The 22,135-nt window shown below is 43.7% G+C and overlaps 1 protein-coding gene across 1 annotated transcript in view; it reads right to left on the reverse strand.

The window, feature by feature from the left end:
* igflr1 (IGF-like family receptor 1) overlaps nucleotides 1–22,135 on the reverse strand; it is an 81,401-nt gene that overhangs the window by 58,115 nt on the left and 1,151 nt on the right. The gene's annotated exons all lie outside the window — the stretch shown is intronic.

The raw sequence follows: 22,135 nt of genomic DNA on the forward strand, positions 1-22,135 counted from the left end.
TACCTCAAATGTTGTAAGTCACCTTGGGTAAAGGCAATCATCCAATAATAAGTTAAACTTATGAAGGCTTGAAAGAGAGCAAAACAAGACGAGAGCTCATAAAACGCATGATGCTTTTCAAACAGAATTCTCAATTGTGACTCTTTACTTCAGTTGTATCTCAAGTCTCCTTTTTGTTTAAAGTTATTTCTCTTGAGGAATTTTAGGAGAAATATCTGTGACAAAGTTGATTCTTAAATGAAACAAAAATGAAAATCTCTTTAAAGCCTTGTGAGCCATCAAAGATCAACCCTTGATCAGGTGTTGGCTGACATTTTATTTCATCATTGTTTGGCTGCTCGAGGTATAAAGGGCACTGAATATTAAAAAGCAATTCAATTAAAGTAACAAAGTTTATTCTCCTAGCAGAAATAATTGGTTTATAGTCAAAAAAGGGGCTGAAGCAAAAATTTACAGCTGCTGCAGCCCTACGTGGTCTGAGTCTGATACCTGGATTATAAGTTAAATAGCCGATGGGGTGCTTTTATCAGACAACATGGAAAACTTTAGAGTTTTACTTAATTGTTATAAACTAGGAGAATATATAACAGGGGCGGCACGGTGGCGCAGTGGTAGAGCTGCTGCCTAGCAGTTAGGAGACCCAGGTTCGCTTCCCGGGTCCTCCCTGCGTGGAGTTTGCATGTTCTCCCCGTGTCTGTGTGGGTTTCCTCCGGGCGCTCCGGTTTCCTCCCACAGTCCAAAGACATGCAGGTTAGGTGGATTGGCGATTCTAAATTGTCCCTAGTGTGTGCTTGGTGTGTGGGTGTGTTTGTGTGTGTCCTGCGGTGGGTTGGCACCCTGCCCAGGATTGTATCCTGCCTTGTGCCCTGTGTTGGCTGGGATTGGCTCCAGCAGAACCCCGTGACCCTGTGTTTGGATTCAGCGGGTTGGAAAATGGATGGATGGATGGAATATATAACAGAGACAGGGGTGGTGTTTTCAGGAGTTGATCGTGAAATAATAACTCAATCTATAATAACACAAAAAAGCAATCCCTCCTGTCAGTGCCACATGGGTTAGACAGGGCATCCCAGCCAGGAGAGAAGAAGGAACTAGACCCAGAAGAGATGGATGGACAGTCCCTCAGAACTAAAAGACGCTGCATGGGACAGGTTATTCCCCCAGGACACGAGATGGCAGTAGCCATCTGTGTTGGAGCCCATTTGGGAACGCTGGGAGATGTAGTCCGGAAACATGGGTGCTGCAAGGGGGTGCTGCAGGGAGATGCGCTCCCCAATTTATGGGACGTTCATGTGACCAGGAAGTACTTCCATCGGGCAGTCTCCCTGGCGCCAGAAGTACTCCCAGGCCAAGAGGACATGGAGCACTGGAGGCGGGCAGTGCAGTAGTGAGAGGAATTGTGATTTGTAGAGAGAAAGAGAGAGAGATTACTTGTGCTTGCTTGTGCTTACAACTCTTTGGAGGTTTAGTGTGGAATAAACTATCCATCATTTGAACCTGGGACTGTGCTGGCGTGTTTGGGGCATGCTGATTCCCTGGTTCTATCACATTGGTGGAGTCGGCAGGATTTTGGCTCCAAGATGTCCCAGAAGCAGGACCTGAGAGAGACCCGGATTGCTGAGCATGAGGGACGTGTTCCTGTTCAAAAGGACCAGGCGCAAACTCTCATCTGTAAAGGTGTGCTTCTTTTATTTTGCTGATTTTTTCTGTATACGGGGTGGCCATCCCCAAACCTTTTTCTTCCCTGCTGCCTTATTTTTTACCACACACCGCTATTAAGAAAGCAAGAAGGTTTTATGACAAGCCAACCAAACCGATGTCCAAGTGTGCTACAGTACTGAATTTGTGCATTGAATAATGAAATGTTACTGGAATTATTCAAATGAAAAAAAAAATCCTTTGACTGCCCAGAATGATCGTAATATTACTAGTTTATGAATGTCTAACAGTTAAAAGAATTATGTATTTAGTAATAACATGAAGTACATTTGGCAGCCAATGAAAATGATATACATGGACATATTTCAGAATTACTTGAATATATATTTATACACAAACATCACATATTCTGAGCATTTGCCATATAAATAAGATTCTTCCACTGGTGGAGAAGCAGCATTTGCCATCTAAGGCAGTGGGCTTCAAGTTTAGCTCAGAGGAACCTGCAGCTGTAAATTTTTTGATTGGTGCGTCACTTGTAATTGACCTCAGTGTTTTGTTACTTGGCCAACACATTTTTCTAAGAAGTTCATAAATAATTCTAATTGTATTTCATTTGCCATTTTCTTTTTAATTCACTGTTTTATGAAGTGTTAGCTCCCTTAAGGGACTACAGATTTCTCCAGTTGTTAGCATTTGAATGTACTCAAGGGAGCTCTGTGAATTACAAAGAAAAATGGCAAAGGGAACTTCAGCATATGAAGTTTGGGCAAAAATACAACTATTTCAGAATTTCATTGAATAAGAGGAAACAAAAGCATGGCTCACTAAACAGTGTGATCAATTAAAAGTATGAATGGTGCACTGATTGTGAAGCTGGTTGGAATAAAAACTCACAGGCACAGGGGTCCGGCAGGACTGAAGTTGGGGACCACTGGCCATTGTGGCTGGAGTGAAATACTGCTGCTCTCTAGGAACCCTGGGAAAACCCAAGGTTAGGGGGACAAACTCATCTGTGAGCTGAAGCTCAGGACACAAGGACAGACCCCCTTTGTACAATAAGGGGGGCATGTAATATCATTTTTTCCTTCAAGCTGAGGTTTTCTGTTTTTTACTTGTATCTTTTTCTGCTCATACGATGGCTTTACTTACTTAAGTTAAAGACCTAGCTGACAAAACTCAACAGTTATGTGAAGGATAAAGCTGAGCTGACACTGCAAGCTAAATGTGGGTATTCTTGTAGCTAAACATTGCATCACTTCCTTTAACTTCTTTTTTTTTTGTATGTGTGATATTCAGTTTATTGGTCTTTTTATGGCCTCTGTTTCTCATATTAACTCACATCCTACTTTGAGACAGACCTTGAGAACAGTTTATACAATTATTGCTGTCCTTTCTCCACAGGTGATAGGAAGAGTCTTTTTTAAAAACATTTTCCAGGCAACATGGTGGTGGTGGAGGTGGAGCTGCTAGTGCTGCTGCCTCACAGCTTTAGAGGCCTGGATGTCCACATTCAGTGAGCTCATTCTCTCCATGCTTGCAAAGTTCAGGTTCTGTGTTTCTCTGTCACATAACACAGATGGTGAACTTAGCTGTATTGCCTTTTGGTGTATCAGTTGGTGTATCACTGCATCTTATCAACTCTTATTACTCTTTTACATGCCACTGCAAGTTGTGTTTTTATGACTGGGCTGTAGTATGTATATATATAGTTCAGTAAGCCGACAGGGCATGCAAGACAACCATGGGATACGCACGACATAGCCACACCCACCAACTCTAAGACCATGGGATATGACGACAACTCACAGAGCCACGCCCGCTGACAACTCACAGAGCCACACCCACCAATTTCTAAGAATTCACTAAGTCCATGGCAAGCAAGACGCATGCAAGACAGAGCCACGCCCACCAACTCACAGAGCCCCGCCCACCAACAATTCGAGCGAGAGTGAAAGCATTTGCCAAGAATATTTTCATTAATCAAGAATGAAAGTCGAAGGTTCGAAGACGATCACATACCGTCGTAGTTCCGACCATAAACGATGACGAGTGGCGATCTGGTGGCGTTATTCCCATGACCCGCCAGGCAGCCAACCGGGTAACCAAAGTCTTTGGGTGGGTTCCGGGGGGAGTAAGGGTGCAAAGCTGAAACTTAAAGGAATTGACGGAAGGGCACCACCAGGTGTGGAGCCTTTTGCGTAATTTGACTCAACACGGGAAACCTCACCCGGCCCGGACACGGAGAGGATTGACAGATTGATAGCTCTTTCTTGATTCTGTGGGTGGTGGTGCATGGCCGTTCTTAGTTGGTGGAGCGATTTGCCTGGTTAATTCCAATAACGAAAGAGACTCCCTCCTGCTAAATAGTTACGCGACCCCCAAGCGGTCGCGTTCAACTTCTTAGAGGGACAAGTAGCTTTCAGCCACTTGAGATTGAGTAATAACAGGTCTGTGATGCCCTTGGATGTCTGGTACTGCATGCGCGCTACACTGAATGGATCAACGTGTGTCTACCCGGCGCTGAGTGACATGGGTAAGCCGTTGAACTCCATTCGTGATGGAGACCGGGGCTTGCAATTGTTCTCCACGAACGAGGAATTCCCAGTAAGTGCGGGTCATACACTCACACTGATTAAGTCCCTGCCCTTTGTACACACCCCCCGTCGCTACTACCATGGTCGGGTCACTTGGTGGATTATATATAGAAAAATTCTAGTTATTATTATATATGCTACCATCAAATGAAAATATCTCAGCAGTATTGCTCTTGACCAGTAGTGTAATAGTTCCACAATTTGTTTAGGTGTCTTTTGGAAACACAAAATATTTTGAATCTGCCCTGTTAAGACATTCTAGTAGGTCCAGAAGAGAGTTTTTGCTTAGAAGTTGGAATGGCATCCCTACAAGTTCGCTGAGCCATCTGTGGCCGCTGTTCTTTCTCAGCAGGGACCAAACTGATCCTAACATTAGGTGATGAATGGATCCTGCAAAACATCCCATGTATTGCTTGTAAAAAGGCGCTATATATGCACCCGACCCGACACAGATTGGACCACGGGAGGCACAAGTATAAAATAAATACATTTTTATTTTCTTCTGCTGGAGGGCACGTCTTCCCTGTGTCCCCCAGCCACAACACAGTCCCAAAGCACCAATACAGAAATACCAAACATTCTCTCTCTCTCTGCACCACCACTCCTCCCAGGCAACCTTGTCCTCCTCCACCCGACTCTGGCCGCTGAGTGGTGGTTGTTGGCCACTTTTATAGCCCACCCGGAAGCGCTCCAGGTGCTTGATCACCTGTTTCCGATTGCACTTCCGGGTGGGCCTGAAGATTTGTTCAGCCAGGCTCAGGGCCCCATGCAGCACTCCCTGGCAGCCACCCCAGATCCCAACAGGGCTGTGGAGAACTCCATCTCCCATGGAGCCCTGCGGGAAGCTGAGGCACCACCGTTAGCCAGGCAGGCTGCCACCAAGTGTCCCGGGGGAGGTATTGAGCAGCCCATGGTTGCTCCCCCGGAACATACGTTGAATGGGCGTCCCAGCCGGGCATGGGACCTGGTGGTCTGCCACATGCCCTAGCACTTGGCATGGCCTTCTACGAGCTTGTGCCATTGTATCAACATAATTTCAGTTTCGGACTCACACCTCAGCCTGATGTACTCTTGGGATCTCTTGAAGTTCTTGGCCATTCTTTGCTGTATGAATCCTAGTTCTTGACTGCTCCGGCCTGCTCACATTCTGGAATTTCTCTACCGGTTTTGGTGACTCAAGAATGTGAGAATTCTCCATCTTTTATTCCAGTATGTCCTTCCTTTTCTCCTCAGTTGCTGACCCTCGTCTTCTTAGTCTAAGCACACACATTCAAATTGCTTCTATAATGTAGGTGGCGGCCAAGTCATTGCAGTATTAACATGAAATTGCAATATGCTTTAATTCCATTTGCGCAAAAAGGATGGGTCTTTTCTGTCTCGTAATTTGGGTGTTATGACCTACACTTTATAGATCATTGAAAATGTATACAATGCTTTTAGATTTAGTATGACATGACAAAGAGATAATTACAATTGCTGAGGTGATTCAACATGAAAATTTTGTCAGTTTAACTATGGGCCTATGAGATAAAGCTGTTTTAGTCAAATATTCATATCAACGGTGAATGGATAAAGGCTGTCTTTTCCTTTTGGACACGTGTATGTCACCTACTGTCTTCCTTTCTTTTCTGCAGTATTCCTCTGTTACCTCAATTTTTTTTTCATTTAGACCCTTCTAGGCTTCCGCTCAAACTCTTTGAACTCAAGTTATTCTGTCTGGGTACCCTGGCAGCCAAACTACTATTTATTGCCTCTGTGGAATACAGGAATAGTTCAACCAATCAGTCTTTATTCAGTCATAGATGAGTACCTGGATTCATGCTTTGCAAAGCAGAAGAGCAAAGTTTTCCGGTTTCAATCGGCTTTTAATATTCATTTTCCTTTCTATGGAGTGTGAGATCGACAGGCGGATCGGTGCAGCGTCCACAGTAATGCGGGCTCTGCATCGGTCTGTCGTGGTGAAAAAGGAGCTGAGCCATAAGGCGAAGCTCTCAATTTACCAGTCGATCTATGTTCCTACCCTCACCTATGGTCATGAGCTATGGGTAGTGACCGAAAGAACGAGATCGCGAATACAAGCGGCTGAAATGAGTTTCCTCCGCAGGGTGTCTGGGCTCTCCCTTAAAGATAGGGTGAGAAGCTCAGTCATCCGAGAGGGGCTCAGAGTAGAGCCGCTGCTCCTCCGCATCGAGAGGAGTCAGATGAGGTGGATCGGGCATCTGATCAGGATGCCTCCTGGACGCCTCCCTGGTGAGGTGTTCCGGGCACGTCTAACCGGGAGGAGGCCCCAGGGAAGACCCAGGACACGCTGGAGAGACTATGTCTCTCGGCTGGCCTGGGAATGCCTTGGGATTCTCCTGGAAGAGCTAGAAGAAGTGGCCGGGGAGAGGGAAGTCTGGGCATCTCTGCTCAAGCTGCTGTCCCCGCGACCCGACCTCGGATAAGCGGAAGAGGATGGATGAATGGATGGATTTCCTCCCTCCTCCTTACTTATGAAACAGCATCTAAGCATTTCATCAAATCTGCCAACCGTTTCTTTTTTGTTTATGTGTCAAGAGGGGCTCCAAAGAAGGAAAGGTCACCTGTTCTGTGTCTAACAGACATGTTCCTAAAAAAGGAAGTTACCCAAGTTCAGCTTACTTCACCTTGTCTTATGACAGACGCCTGTATGAATAACCTGCCGTTATAATAAAACAGCTTTTAACACTTAATAGCTTGTAAGCAGTTAAATTTTCATTCACACCTCCCGCTGGAAGACACCTGAATGTGTCTCTGTCGACAACTGGCAGTCCTCCTTCTACAACTTAATACATATGGAGTTGTCTGCAGTGCGGATTAATTGGTACTTCCAGGAATGGAACTGAATCTTGGTCTGCTACGACTCAATTGTGTAAACATCAGCCTGTAACTCCTTCATTTTTTATTTTTTTTTTTGGTGTATTGGGTGGGTTGGGTTATTTTGTATGCTATGTCCGTTTATTGATATATCCTGTCAGTTTGTTTTTACTTAATAAAAAGTTGATCACAGTGAATGGAAAAAGGCGGAGGAAGACCAGTGTTGTTCTACTCACATCTCAGAAATGTGACTCCACGGGACATGTTGCTTTTGGGATTTGGTTAAAAGGGGAACACAACTTTTTTTTTTTGCTTCCTGAAATATTTTGAGTCTGCAAGCAAATGTTTCAGACATCCTTACTTAATAGAATAATGTATTTGTTCTGTCTGGAGGTAATGGAAACTGAAAACAAAAACCCAATGTATCGGAACTATTCAAAAAGAACATCCAGATGTCCACTTTCTGAGTCCAAATCAGAGTAGCAGGAGGCCGAGTGTAGTGCAGCAGCACCAAGCGGAAGGACACAACCAACCCTAAACAGGGCACCAGTTGTTACAAATTCAAGGTCCACCTTAAATCAACAGAAAAAAACCCATCAGTTGAGGAAGTTTCTATTCTTCTATATAATATCCTGTCAGAAATGCGATAGTTCATCCCATATCTAATGTAAATAATACATAAAGAAAAAGAGCATGAAATGTGAGTGTGAATAAATACATTGGCCAATGTTTAATGATGGTTAATTTTTTATGTAACTTTGTTGGTAATATTCCTCCAAACTGCTTGAATTTCAAACTGTCACTTTGACTCATCAAAGCTGAGTGGGCGGGCTCTAGGTAGTGCTGTGTTTTAATTGGTGAATTGCAGGCACACCAGGCTTAAACCTTCAAGCATCAAATGCTATATTTACAGCATAAACTTCAGATGCAGGCTCCTAATGATGAATTCTGAGGTTATAGAATTAAAGTTGATGCTTCACACAGGAATTCTGGGTAACTTTTCCTTGCACTCATAGTCGATGTGCACAGCCACAAGCAGGCACATTGAGCCACTGGATTCCCAAGTCAAGCAAAGCACATAAGCCCATTCTGTGGATGATTAACCAATAAACAGAGCATTCTCTAGAGCCCGCCTTCTCAGTTTGGACAGGTTAAAGTAACAGAATTAAATTAAAGCCGTATTTAATTTATTTGTGTATTTGTTGTGGCAAACGACCGAGGACCTTGCCCCACCGGAACGTCTGGAGAGTGGAAGGACCGAGAGAGGCAATACCTTCCCCAGAAAATGAGAGGGCAGCCCCCTTGGTTTGCATCGGTGCCACAGGACTGGAGCTTGGAAGCTCAATCCTGTTGGGGACCGTGGCCACCACCAGGGGGCGCTTGGACTATCCCGGAGCCTTGGACTGCAGCACTTCTGCCACACCAGGAAATGCTGCAGGAAGAGCGTCAAGGAGCACCTGGAGCACATCTGGGTGCATTATAAAAGGGGCCACCTCACTCCTTTTGGGGAGCTGGAGTTGGGAGGCAGAGACCGGAGCTTGCGGGGGAAGAGTGGAGGTGGCAGTAAGAGAGAAGAAAGAAAAGAAAAGGGAAAGGACTGAGCATTGTGGGTTTGTGCACTGTGTGTGCCGTGAAGAAAATAATAAACATGTTTGTTTTTGGGACTTGTGAGTCTGCGTGTCTGTCTGTGTCGGGGCTGTATCTTCAACAATGGCACCCAACAGGGCTGAGAAACCGAACTCCAAGTTCCAGAATGCCCTGTGGGAAATCTGGGGCACCGCTACACTCCAGAGAAGCTGCCATCAAGCGTTTTGGGGGAGGCAGGGTCCAAAAGTAGCTGCCTTCCCCCATCCTTCCATTTCAGGGGCATCCTGACCAGGCTGATCTGCCAGCTGTCTCTCATAATGTTTATTTAATTTTGCCAGAAATATTCATCCATAAACATGGGGGTACCTGTCATTTTTTTTTCATTTACATTATTACAGGTCAAATGAAACTCCATTTTGACTCCCCACCTGACGCTTCGATTTAATTTTCATCAACCACACTCACTGGATTAGTGAGTTGTGTCCCCTATTGGAATGATGAAAATCTGGCCAGCCTAATGATACACCACCACCACCACCAGTCTATTGGTTTCTCAAGCATTTACCATGTTTTCTTGATAGTCCTGTACCTTTAAAGCAAACAGCAGCTCAATGACACTGTAGGTAGTGTCACTGCCTCCTAGTGTTTGACCCTGGTTTAATTCCTCGATAAGGTACTCTTAGTAGGTGAGCCTGCATGTTTGCTTTGTCTGAAGTGTCACAGGGAACTACGGCTTCTTGTCATTCTGAAATTCCTACACTTGACTCGCACTTCTAGGTTGGCCTTGTGTAGGTGTCTGCTTGAGTTCCTGGGTGTAGGATGCTATTCTTCTTGCAGGACATTCACAAATGCGCAAGCTTACTTGTAGTGGAGTCTCCAGTCATTCTGTCTTCACGTCTTTCACGTTTTTTTTTTTGAGGAAAACTTACTTGATTTTGTGGAAATTTCTTTATAGGAATTGTTCGGTGTGGAGTAGTGCAAGCACCCATTCAGAAGAACCTGAAGATTGATTAAAGTCTGCATTTTTAAAAGTCTTCAGTTTTTGCCCACCCATATTGCAGCACCGAGCCGGAGTTTTTAGAAGTATACAGCTCTGGAGATCGTTTCTAAAAGACTCCATTTTCGGTGACGTCAAGGCCTTCTTACCCACAAAGAACATGGAACCTTAAGTAAATTTAAAGCAGCAGTATGTAATTATAAACCCGGCAGAAAATATATAAAAATAAAACACGTAACAACTCTTAAACTACAATAAAATACTTAAACACATGTAATACCATAACAAACACATGTTATGTTTAAGCCAGGATTCCTCCCCAGCTTATGTTTTAATTCCTTTTCTGTTTTTTTTAAATTATTTAATCATTGGTTATGTTAATATTGCTATTTATGTTTGCTTGTTGTACAGTTATGTTTTTTCAGTTTTGTTTCTTATTTAGTTTCTGTGTCTGAGAATTTGTTTGACCAAGGTCCTTATTTTTTGTGGGTGGTTCCCCAAGAGGTGGGGCCAGCTGTCCATCTCCTTTTAGGACCACCCCCAGCCCCATGAAGACTGAGGAGACAGGCAGTTAAATGTGATGCATGGAATGCTCTGGATGTTAACGAGTTTGCTTGTGTTTTTGCTTCTTATTGTTATTGAATTAATTGATTTTTGACTTTCTTACTCTGTTTTCTTGACCTCACTCTTGAAGTGTAGCTTTGTTTGTTAATGGATTGCCTTTTTAGTAAGAAAATGCATTTAGTTTTTCATTTCAACAGATGGCACACTACAATCATTAGGACTTCTTTTATGAATCCCATACCAAATGGCCATAGCAATATTAGAGACACACAGACACACACTTGTCCTTTTAATAAGATAGGTAGACGTACAATAGAGAAGATTCCTGTGGGTGTGGTAAGCGAGATCTTTCTGGACAGTTTGGCTAGGGGTAATAAATCTTTTCAATGACATTTAGAAGGTTAAGACTGTGCACCTAAAATAAGTTCAGAGTTCTCTAAAATGAGTTCTGCTGTCCTTTTGACTAAACTCTCAGGGTGATAGCCTGAAGTTAGATTTAGCAGAACCACCATTTCTAAACCATGAATTTCCAAAATCTGGAAATAAATTGTGGGCTGCAATCTAAAACTATATCTGTTTTTAAACTGTGTAATCTGCCAAGTTCTTTCATAAATATGTTTGTAAATGTTCTAGCTGTAGACTGTGTGTTTTATCCCTGTTTCCATTGGAATGAGATCATTTTTAGTACCTGATTTTCTTCTTTGAACAGCACTCTTAAAAATAAAGGTGACAAAGTGGTTCTTCAGAGCGATGCCTTAGGGGAGCCATTTTTTGGCACCCAAAAGAATCATCAACATTAAGGTTTCAGAAAGAACCTGTATTTATTTAAAAATATAACAGGTAACATAAATAGCCATGAATCGAGGATAACAGATTTGTGAAATGTTCGTGACAAAAGGACTCTTGCTGCACACCACCACACAGGCTAAGCTCAGGTTTTCTTGATATGTTGAATCCTTCTAAGTAGCCAACTGTACATTAACCCCTTAACCGCCCTCTGCCGGATATATCCGGCATCGTAGCTTTATTGCTGACGCCTTACTGCCGGAATTATCCGGCATATTTGCCTGTGGTTATGTGAATGCCTGGCGCATAGTATAACTGACAGTTTGGCGTGGGTATTATTACTACGTTGTATTTCGACAACTCTGCGCTTGTATTGGCCGATCACGTGATGTGATTCGAAAGTGAAAGCTGTGAATATGGCGAAACATAAACTGACTTCAAGTGAGGTTTTGCAGGCGATTTTGGACAATAATTCTGATCATGATTGTAGCAGTTCTGAAGAAAATTTTAGCGACAATGATGATCAGCAACGTGCGCTGCATGATACTGTGAATGACGACGCATCGGATGATGGCGATGAGTGGGTGTATCCCCAGCATCTCAACTGGACTGCTGCCCGTTATCTGAGCCAGATATGAAAGATCCAAACCGTGACCGCTTGTTCAAGCTACGTCCTTTGATTGACCATTTATTTGAAACATTTCAGCAGGTATTTCAGCAGTTAAATACTGCTTGAATAAATGTAAAGTAAAAAAACAAAAATTGTTCAGATTTCTCCTGGCATGGGGAATATTTAGGGAGTTGGCAGTTAAAAGGTTAAATATTTCTGTTTGTCCACATACTAGGATCCTTTTCAAAGCCTAAAGAATGAACTTCACATGCAAAGAATGAAATGGTTCTTTAACAAGCAATGGATCTACAAGAAAAACCACAACCCGTGAGAGCTATACAACCCAGTAAAGTGTCATTTTAGAATCATTATTTGTAAGAGTGATGAGGCTTAGTTACAGTGCATTTTTCTCTTTTCTGTTTGATTAAATAGTTACAAGTTTTTAAGGTTAGGCTGATGACTTTCTCATGACAGCTTATCACATCATGACTAACCAGCTCAACCTTCATTTCTTCTGATAACCTATTACAAAATACTGAAATCAGACCTGATTCATCCCATCATGCATCTGTAGCAATCATTTTAAATGAGTCTCCTATGGACTTAGCACACCGATGAATATCTGTCAGGCTTGTTGTGGCTACCTCCTTTCTTTCGGACATGTCAAAAATCGTCTTCAATTTTGTAGCTATCGATTCCAAATAAAAAACACCTGAGTGATTCGTGTCATAAATGGGAGGCTCCTATTCAATAGCTGTGAACTAATACAGGAAATTTTAATTTTGGCAATTGTCATACACAGGAGCTTTGTGGGTGCCTTACAAGGGAATGATTTTGGGGCTGCAGAGGGAGAAGATAATGCATGTTTAAATCATCTCCACCTCTGGAATGGAGGAACACAGCCTGGAAGGAAATACGTGATATTACACTACACTACACTCCACCTCTTCCGGTCTCAGAAGACAAAAGAAGACACAGAAATTGGCTGTCACTCTTGGACCAAAACCTGGGGGAAACACTACTGTTGTGATAGCATCCTTTATTTAAAAAATATTTAAATTTCACCAACTTCATTTTGCCAGCGGTAAATATACAAAAATGCCATTCTGTACCCCAGACCTCTTCACATCCATGTTTAGATTTTGTTTTATAGAGTCCTGTAAGTGAGAGGCTGCTGGTATAAAATAATCCTGATAAATCCTCTGTAGTTATTAGGGTCACAATATGTGAAAGTGTAGATTCTGTAATTGATGTAAATGCTAAGTAAGGCAAAGCACTAGCTGCCCCACCTCATTGATGAAAAACATGAAATTCAATTAGCAGCTGTTCAACAATGAAAGTTAATTAGTTGTTTTTGGAAAGTCTTATGATGCCCTGCAGTTTTAAAAAAATGTTTCCAAAACTCTTTTCATCTTGGGATTGATCATTTTTGCTGATCCAAGTTTCTGTTATAGCCAAGATAAAAACTGGCAGATCAAAACTAAAATAAGAAACAAGCAGGATGATCTGGAGATTAAAGGACTGAGCTACCACTGTCAATACAAAAGTGTGAAAACAAGTGTGAGTCAGATGCCAGGAAGACAATAGCTCTAAATACCAAAACAAAAGTGTCAGACAAAATCTGCAGACACAGAAAAGCAAAGTGTGAGCGGTCCTGATCGTTACAAAGAAATGGTCACACCCACACGATCCCCCTGGTCAAGCCCATATGACTGACATGGTCATCATTACTTAAACAAAGTGGCTGTAGCCATGAAAATGGCAAGAGTTCTGTCAAAAATACAGCATTAAAAAACAATAATAAGAAATGTAGGAAAATTGAAAAAAAAAAGGCAAATGACTGGTGATGGTTCTAAGACAAGTTTACAACAACTAGAATGTTACAAGTTAGAAGCCTATTCTAAACAGTCCTCTGAAAAATACTCTCATGTTCACGTCATTTTAAGCAACACCAAACTGGAAAAACCATTCACATCACAGAAATGGGGGAGTCCACAGAGTCTGTATTTTTTCTGTTGTCCTAAATTCTAGATTGTAAGTGCTAAGTGTGCATTGGCACTATAATCATGCAAACGCTCAATCTTTCAATTGTGACCGTCTTCTAGGAGGGACTCCATTAGGTCTTAAAGTGGGCCTGTACTCACTGCTCCACTGTACTGGTTCTCCTTCCAATTTCGACAGAGAGCCAGCAGCTTTTCTTAGCACACCTATGTGTACTGCCACCTTTGTTCAAATCTACATGAGGGAACCCAACACCATGGTCTGAAGTACAGTTGTATATTTGAACCTTCACGATGACCCCGAGTCCTGACTCTTCGATTGATTTTCATTGTGTCATGACAAGTAAAATGTCACCCTACTATTAGCACCTTTATTAGTATTAGCACCTTTTTGTGAATCTTCACAGGACCCATGCGCTGCTTTTCCATCAAGTGTTCCAAATCGTATTATGTGATATCATCTAGTGTTGAATTCTGCTCTGTACTTGTAATATTTCTATTGCACTGTTGTATTGTATTGAGGATTACTTGTGTTTTGTTCTGTGTATTGTATTGTATTGACCCCCTTCTTTTTGATACCCACTGCACGCCCAACCTACCTGGAAAGGGGTCTCACTTTGAACTGCCTATCCTAAGGTTTCTTCCATTTTTTTCCCTACTTGGGTTTTTGGGGAGTTTTTCCTTGTCTTCTTACAGAGTCGAGGCTACACAGGCTGTCAAAAGGCAGGGCCTGTTAAAGCCCATTGTGGAACTTCTTGTGTGATTTTGGGCTATATAAAAATAAACTGTATTGTATTGTAAACTGTTGATGCACCATGGCCATTGAAGCTTCACAGGAGACGCCCCAAACTCCTTAATCGAGTGTCACTGTCTGACCATAAAAGAAATACCACCAGATATTTTTTCCTTCTGATTTTTCAATGCATATCCAAAAGGAATGTGATTTTGGCCCAACAGTCAAATTGTGTTGCAGCATGCTGGAGCTCAGCTACAGCACCTTTCATTCTGGGACCTTCAAATGCACCTTCTGGACCCCAAAATAGAATAATATTAAAATAAATTGTCAAGTCAATGTAGGAAGAAAAATACAGTAAAACCTTGGATTGTGAGTAACTTGGTCTGCAAGTGTTTTGCAAGACGCTGCAGGAAAAGGCGCTGGCTGTCCATGGGGCAACCCTGTAATCAAAAATCATGTGCAAAAAGAGGAGGGAAGGACAATCTAATAATAAAAAAAGATATATATTGTGGACACTAGAGGCACGGTAGCTCCTCAAACCCAACTAACAGACACTGAAGACACAGGGTAAAAGCACCAAAAGCGTATTTCCATCCATCCATCCATCCATCCATTGTCTCCCGCTTATCCGAGGTCGGGTCGCGGGGGCAGCAGCTTGAGCAGAGATGCCCAGACTTCCCTCTCCCCGGCCACTTCTTCTAGCTCTTCCGGGAGAATCCCAAGGCGTTCCCAGGCCAGTCGAGAGACATAGTCCCTCCAACGTGTCCTGGGTCTTCCCTGAGGCCTCCTCCCGGTTGGACGTGCCCAGAACACCTCACCAGGGAGGCGTCCAGGAGGCATCCTGATCAGATGCCCGATCCACCTCATCTGACTCCTCTCGATGCGGAGGAACAGCGGCTCTACTCTGAGCCCCTCCCGGATGACTGAGCTTCTCACCCTATCTTTAAGGGAAAGCCCAGACACCCTGCGGAGGAAACTCATTTCAGCCGCTTGTATTCGCGATCTCGTTCTTTCGGTCACTACCCATAGTTCATGACCATAGGTGAGGGTAGGAACATAGATCGACTGGTAAATTGAGAGCTTCGCCTTGCGGCTCAGCTCCTTTTTCACCACGACAGACCGATGCAGCGCCCGCATTACTGCGGATGCCGCACCGATCCGCCTGTCGATCTCACGCTCCATTCTTCCCTCACTCGTGAACAAGACCCCGAGATACTTGAACTCCTCCACTTGGGGCAGGATCTCGCTACCAACCCTGAGAGGGCACTCCACCCTTTTCCGGCTGAGGACCATGGTCTTGGATTTGGAGGTGCTGATTCTCATCCCAGCCGCTTCACACTCGGCTGCGAACCGATCCAGAGAGAGCTGAAGATCACGGCCTGATGAAGCAAACAGGACAACATCATCTGCAAAAAGCAGTGACCCAATCCTGAGCCCACCAAACCGGACCCCCTCAATGCCCTGGCTGCGCCTAGAAATTCTGTCCATAAAAGTTATGAACAGAATCGGTGACAAAGGGCAGCCCTGGCGGAGTCCAACTCTCACTGGAAATGGGTTCGACTTACTGCCGGCAATGCGGACCAAGCTCTGATACCGGTTGTACAGGGACCGAACAGCCCTTATCAGGGGGGCCGGTACCCCATACTCTCGGAGTACCCCCCACAGGATTCCCCGAGGGACACGGTCGAATGCCTTTTCCAAGTCCACAAAACACATGTAGACTGGTTGGGCAAACTCCCATGCACCCTCCAGGACCCTGCTAAGGGTATAGAGCTGGTCCACTGTTCCGCGATCAGGACGAAAACCACACTGTTCCTCCTGAATCTGAGGCTCGACTATCCGACGGACCCTCCTCTCCAGGACCCCTGAATAGACTTTTCCAGGGAGGCTGAGGAGTGTGATCCCTCTGTAGTTGGAACACACCCTCCGGTCCCCCTTTTTAAAGAGGGGGACCACCACCCCAGTCTGCCAATCCAGAGGCACTGTCCCTGATGTCCATGCGATGTTGCAGAGGCGTGTCAACCAAGACAGTCCTACAACATCCAGAGCCTTGAGGAACTCCGGGCGTTTCTCATACACCCCGGGGCCCTGCCACCAAGGAGTTTTTTGACCACCTCGGTGACCTCAGTCCCAGAGATGGGGGAGCCCACCTCTGAGTCCCCAGGCTCTGCTTCCTCATTGGAAGGCATGTTAATGGGATTGAGGAGGTCTTCGAAGTACTCCCCCCACCGACCCACAACGTCCCGAGTCGAGGTCAGCAGCGCACCATCCCCACCATATACAGTGTTGACAAAAAAAAAGCGTATTTATTTCTTTTAAACTCTTCACAGTTCTTTCCGACACCACAGCCACATGTAAATAGTCAATCAGCCACAGTTATTCTTTCTTATCTCTTTCCTTTTCTTCTCACCTCCCAGCAAGCGTTGTCCACCTCCTCCTGACTCAGGCTCACGTACTGGGTTTGAGGCAGTCCTTTATATATTGTCCAATCTGGAAGTGCTTCTGCTCTTCTGTTCACAGGACCTGCCAGCACTTCTGGGTCAGGTGGATAACTTATAGCAGTCTCCCAGGAAGTACTTCTGGGCTTCTGTTCATGTGACCTGCCAGTACAGGGTGGTGCAGATCTAGTTATGCAATTATTGCATTGCATTGCATTAAAAGTTGCAAAGTTAGATCTCGACCACCCTATACTTTCTGATTAGGCGAGAACCTTGTGTCCCATTGTCCTTCCACAGTGTCCCCTGGCAGCATCCACAGTACCCAACAGGACTGAGATACAGAACTCCATGTCCAATGGTGCCCTGCAGGAATCCAGGGCACCGCTACATTCCAGGGAAGCTGCCATCAAGCGTCTTGGGGGAGGCAGTGACTTAAAGGGGCTGCCTTCCCCCATCCTTCATTATTCATGGTGTCATGGCCGGGTTGAGCTGCCGGCTGTCTGTTACAATATATATATATCGATTCCCCAGAGGGAGTGCAGTGGAGTGTGTACGCCTGATGAGCCCAGAATGAGGGCGAAACACGTGTCACGTGCTCTTTGCATTTATTTGACAGTAAACTATTTCAACCATTCTATGATCTGCTCTTCACAAACTGAGGGCACCGTGGCGGATGTTAGCAGATTGCCAGCCAACCACAAGCGTTACCTGGCAGGTAACCACCCATACAATCAGATTGTGACACAGACTACGAATGCCGTGAATATATATATATATATATATATATACTGTATGTACATTATATATACCAGTAACAGTGTACTGCACGATATAGTGAATACACCTGACTTGAGCATTCCAAGTTTTCATCCTCTTTCTCTGTACGTTTAGCATTCGTTTGCTCAGAGGTTGATGCGCTTGCTGATTCCTGAGCAGCTCTTCTTTTCTCCACCCTAGCGACCCGCTGCTTCTCTTCTTTCGTTGGCATCTTTTCGCATTTAAACTGATTAAGTCAATGTTTGTGTTGCAATTACTTAGTACGTTTTCCTTAATTTTTCACTTAAGCTGGCACTTAAGTCTTCAATCTGCCTCAAGAATGATTTAAGATATAAAGAGGTAGGGGAAGTGATGGCGAAGGTGGTAGGGAATGAGAACGGCGCCTGTACGCATGCGCTGCCGAGAGTTGATTCTACAATAAAATAAAATAAAAATAAAAAAAATAATAAAAATCATCACCTCGAAAGCGGTGTAGATGTCACGTAGTATATGTGTACCAAATTTCAGGTCAGTAGGTTAATCGGTTTACGACCTACAGGTGATTTAAAATCCTGGACAGATAAACGCACAGCCACAGTACCGTATTATGTAAGAATATATATATATACTAGGGGGCTCCACCCCCTGCTCACTTCGCTCGCCAACCCCGTGTTTGGTTTACCGGATATACAATACAATTTATTTTTTGTATAGCCCAAAATCGCACAAGAAGTGCCGCAATGGGCTTTAACAGCCCTTGCCTCTTGACAGCCCCCCAGCCTTGACCCTCTAAGAAGACCAGAAAAAACTCCCAAAAAAAACCCTTGTAGGGAAAAAATGAAAGAAACCTCGGGACAGGCAGTTCAAAGAGAGACCCCTTTCCAGGTAGGATGAGCGTGCAGTGGGTGTCAAAAAGAAGGGGGTGAATACAATACAGTACAATACATAAAACAGAATAAATCCTCAATACAGTATAAAAATTAAAATTCTAGAAGTACGGAGTAGAATTTCACATTAGATGATATCACATAATATGATTTTGTTTTAAGTCCTGGAGACCTCATTCATCAAGCTGCCTCCTCCATTTTGCCATTCCACATCTGAAATAGCGCTAATCCGATGAAAGGACCCCTCATTCCCACGTCCCCATTCATCAGGGATGACTTTACCTTAGGCAGACAATCTACAATTTAAAGAGATTGTTATTTTCTTGTGAATTGCTACATACAGTATGCATTATTTTCACTTTTACTTTAAAAACTTTTGTAAAAACAATACTTGTTTCTTTATTTCCTGCCCCGCGCGTGGTTACATCTCTTTCTTCCCAGACGTATAATACTGCTCGTGTTGTGAAGGGTGTTGCAGCTGAACGTATGCTAAGGATATGCCTTTGGATCATTTGCTGTCTTTTTGCTGCTTGCTAGCTGCCTCTTCTGCCTGTCGCATGTCGTTGTTTTAAAAGCTCGGAGCACATGATGCTTGCCTACCAAAAGCAATCCAACAACTGCTAGCTTAGAGGTCTGTTGACTTGTTTTAAATGATGGCTCACTGCCTGGTCTTACGTGACGCTTTAAAAGCAATACCTGTCTTTTATTTCTGGCCCCGGGCGTGGTTGAATTCTTTCTTGCAGGATGTATAACGCTGCTCGCGTTCGTTTGGGGTAGCTGCTGTCGCGCTGCCCTTCGATCTTTTTAAAGCCTGTACAGCCGCTGTCCTTTTTGCTACGGCCCTGGGACAATCTCTTGGCACCTAGTCTTATGTTTACGGTCCCCGTGAGACGCACCGTGGCAAGTCTCCTTGGTCTCGTGGGTCTTTAAAATGTCTTTTGAGATTATCACGTGTCGTAGCCTTGCATTTGCTTTCCATTCCAGGATTTTCTTTTATATATATATATATAAAACATATATATATATATATATCCATATTACTAACCGAGAATAAACCGGATATGGACGCAGGGACATGGCGATGGGACCATGAGATGTTCTGCGCAGGCGCGCGTCTCATAAACCTTAAGCGAAGTTGTATCCACCACGAACGAAGGAGTCACGGCCCAAGAACGAAAGAGCTCAACTAACGTGAATGAGAAATGAAGCAACAACGCGCCCATAGCTACCACTAACGACAAAACCACACAAAAAAGAGGATTCTGCTCTGCACCACAGAGTCAAACGTGAGAGGTCACGGAGGCCCCACAGGTCCACAAAGATAGTACGAAAGCCGCAGGCGTCACTGCCATATTGTGAGTGGCACTACTGCAGAGTGAAGGCACAGGCATCACCGCCATATTGTGAGTGGCACTACTGCGGAGTGAAGTTAGGAATAACGTGCTGCTTGGGATTGTACAAACCGCTGAACGCTTTACACCAAATTCAAACACAATACAGCTCAACGATACAAACATGAGCCCACCTGGATAAGATCAATGAACGCAGGCGCCTACAACGCGCGTCTGAAACTGCGGAAGCAAAGCAGGCACGGGTTCAAAACGAAAGACCACAACTGACGGAGATAAATAATCTCTTTCAAATCTATTTCGAGTTACCCAAGACCAGGGGTTGGCGAGCGAAGCGAGCAGGGGGCGGAGCCCCCTAGTATATATATATATATATATATATATATATATATATATATAAACATAAACATATACATACATATATGTTTGAGTCCTGGGAATGACATGAAGTTTTTCCTTGATGCAGGTGTATATGTGTCAGAGGGTCTCCACTAACAAATCCTAGAAACGACATATTTTTATAATGGCTTAAATAAGTCACTTGGACCAAACGCTGAGATCTTGTAACACCTGAGCTTGCTCTTCTGCATGAACGTCTTAATACTCACTGAATCACCTAACAAACGTAAGTTGGCTGTAAGCGTTTCAGCACATCCCCCATGTACAAGTCCACAAAACCACTAAATCATCTCATGCTGCGCTCTTAAAAATAATGGTTCATTAACGGCGTTTTATGGTTCTTTGCTTTAATGTATGGTCACTGACAGATCAAGAAAGTCTGAACGCAGCCTATGTTATTGTAAGCAAAAGTTCTTTTAAAATGACGAGCCATTGGTATTTCACAAATCTACTACCATCTATTCATGGTTATTTATTGTATAGAGCCTGTTACAGATCTAAATAAATAAAGGGTCTTTATAGGACCTTCATGTGCAGGATAGGATCGCTCTGGCACCTTTTATTTTTAAGGGCATGCATGCTCGCCTCACAGCGACTGTCCAAACCTCACACCACGACTCGCCAGTCCTGCCTTTTGCACTTCATATGCTTCTTTATTTATTCCTTTAGTGTTTACCCCCGGGGACTCTTTGCAGGGGTCGCTTCTTGTGAATACCCTGTATTTGACTGTGCCGTGCCCGTTCATTTGATTTCTTTGTTTCAATCCTCAAGTCCTTCCATTTTCTAACCCCCAGTTCGGAGTCGTGTAATCCCTGATGACAGTTTTATCAGCAGTGTCTGCCAATACTGCATTATTGTTTGTGCACTGTATTTTAAGTTTCATTTTAGATAGATAGATAGATAGATAGATAGATAGATAGATAGATAGATAGATAGATAGATAGATAGATAGATAGATAGATAGATAGATAGATAGATAGATAGATAGATAGATACTTTCTCATGAGTTTGTATTTACATTTGCTCAGCACAACAGCCCGGTAAATAAGTTAATGTCGGTATATAAAATAAAAATGGATGAGTGGAAGCAGGGCTAGATCGACTGATTGACGGCAACATGCCGCAGCATTTCTGCTTAATTCCGGAATTCTTTTGGAGAACATATCTGACTGGCAGTACTATTGAGGGTCCTTATTATGATCTAGTCTGGCATGTCAAACTACAAACCGCTGATCGTTGAGCCCAGTCGTCAGTTATAATTATTTTGTACTTAACCTTAGTGTTGCAAAAGGTCATTTTTCATAGCTTGTCATATTTTCCACCAACATTGTGCGTACACGGACGTCATCATGAGCTTATTGCATGAGGCACAATTCACCGAAATTAAGAAGGTAGGAGAGTTCCACGTAAATCGTCCCGATGAGAAGAGATAGTCGAGACGTGCGCGCAGCCCATCTTCATCTTTTGCAGTTCTATTTCTGCAATCCGCCTCCGCGGTCTACGCATAAAGTCACTCTTAAAAATAAAGGGGTCTACAGGGCAATGCCATTGGGGAACCATTAAGAAAAAAACAAGTGCATGTTGCAGAAAGACCCTTTATTTATTTAGATCATGATCAGCAGTTTTATAAAAAAAAATACCACGGGCTTCCTGACTTTAAAAGGACTTAAAAAGAGCTCCCGGCACATGCAACCGCACAGGCTAAATTCACGTTTTCTTATCTGCTGCGAATTAGACTACTGCACATTAAAGATTTCTTATATTTCCACATATTTGACTTTTTTTACAAAGCCAAAGAAGCAGATAGTGTGATGGAGTGGTTAAGGCTTTGGACTGCAAGCCCAAAGGATGTGGGTTTAAATCCCGCTACTGACGGTGCATGTGTGACCCTGATCAAGTCACTTGACTTGCATGTGCTCCAAATGGAAAACTAAA

Source organism: Erpetoichthys calabaricus, chromosome 17 (assembly GCF_900747795.2).
Source record: "Erpetoichthys calabaricus chromosome 17, fErpCal1.3, whole genome shotgun sequence".
In the NCBI taxonomy this organism is placed as follows: Eukaryota; Metazoa; Chordata; class Cladistia; order Polypteriformes; family Polypteridae; genus Erpetoichthys; species Erpetoichthys calabaricus.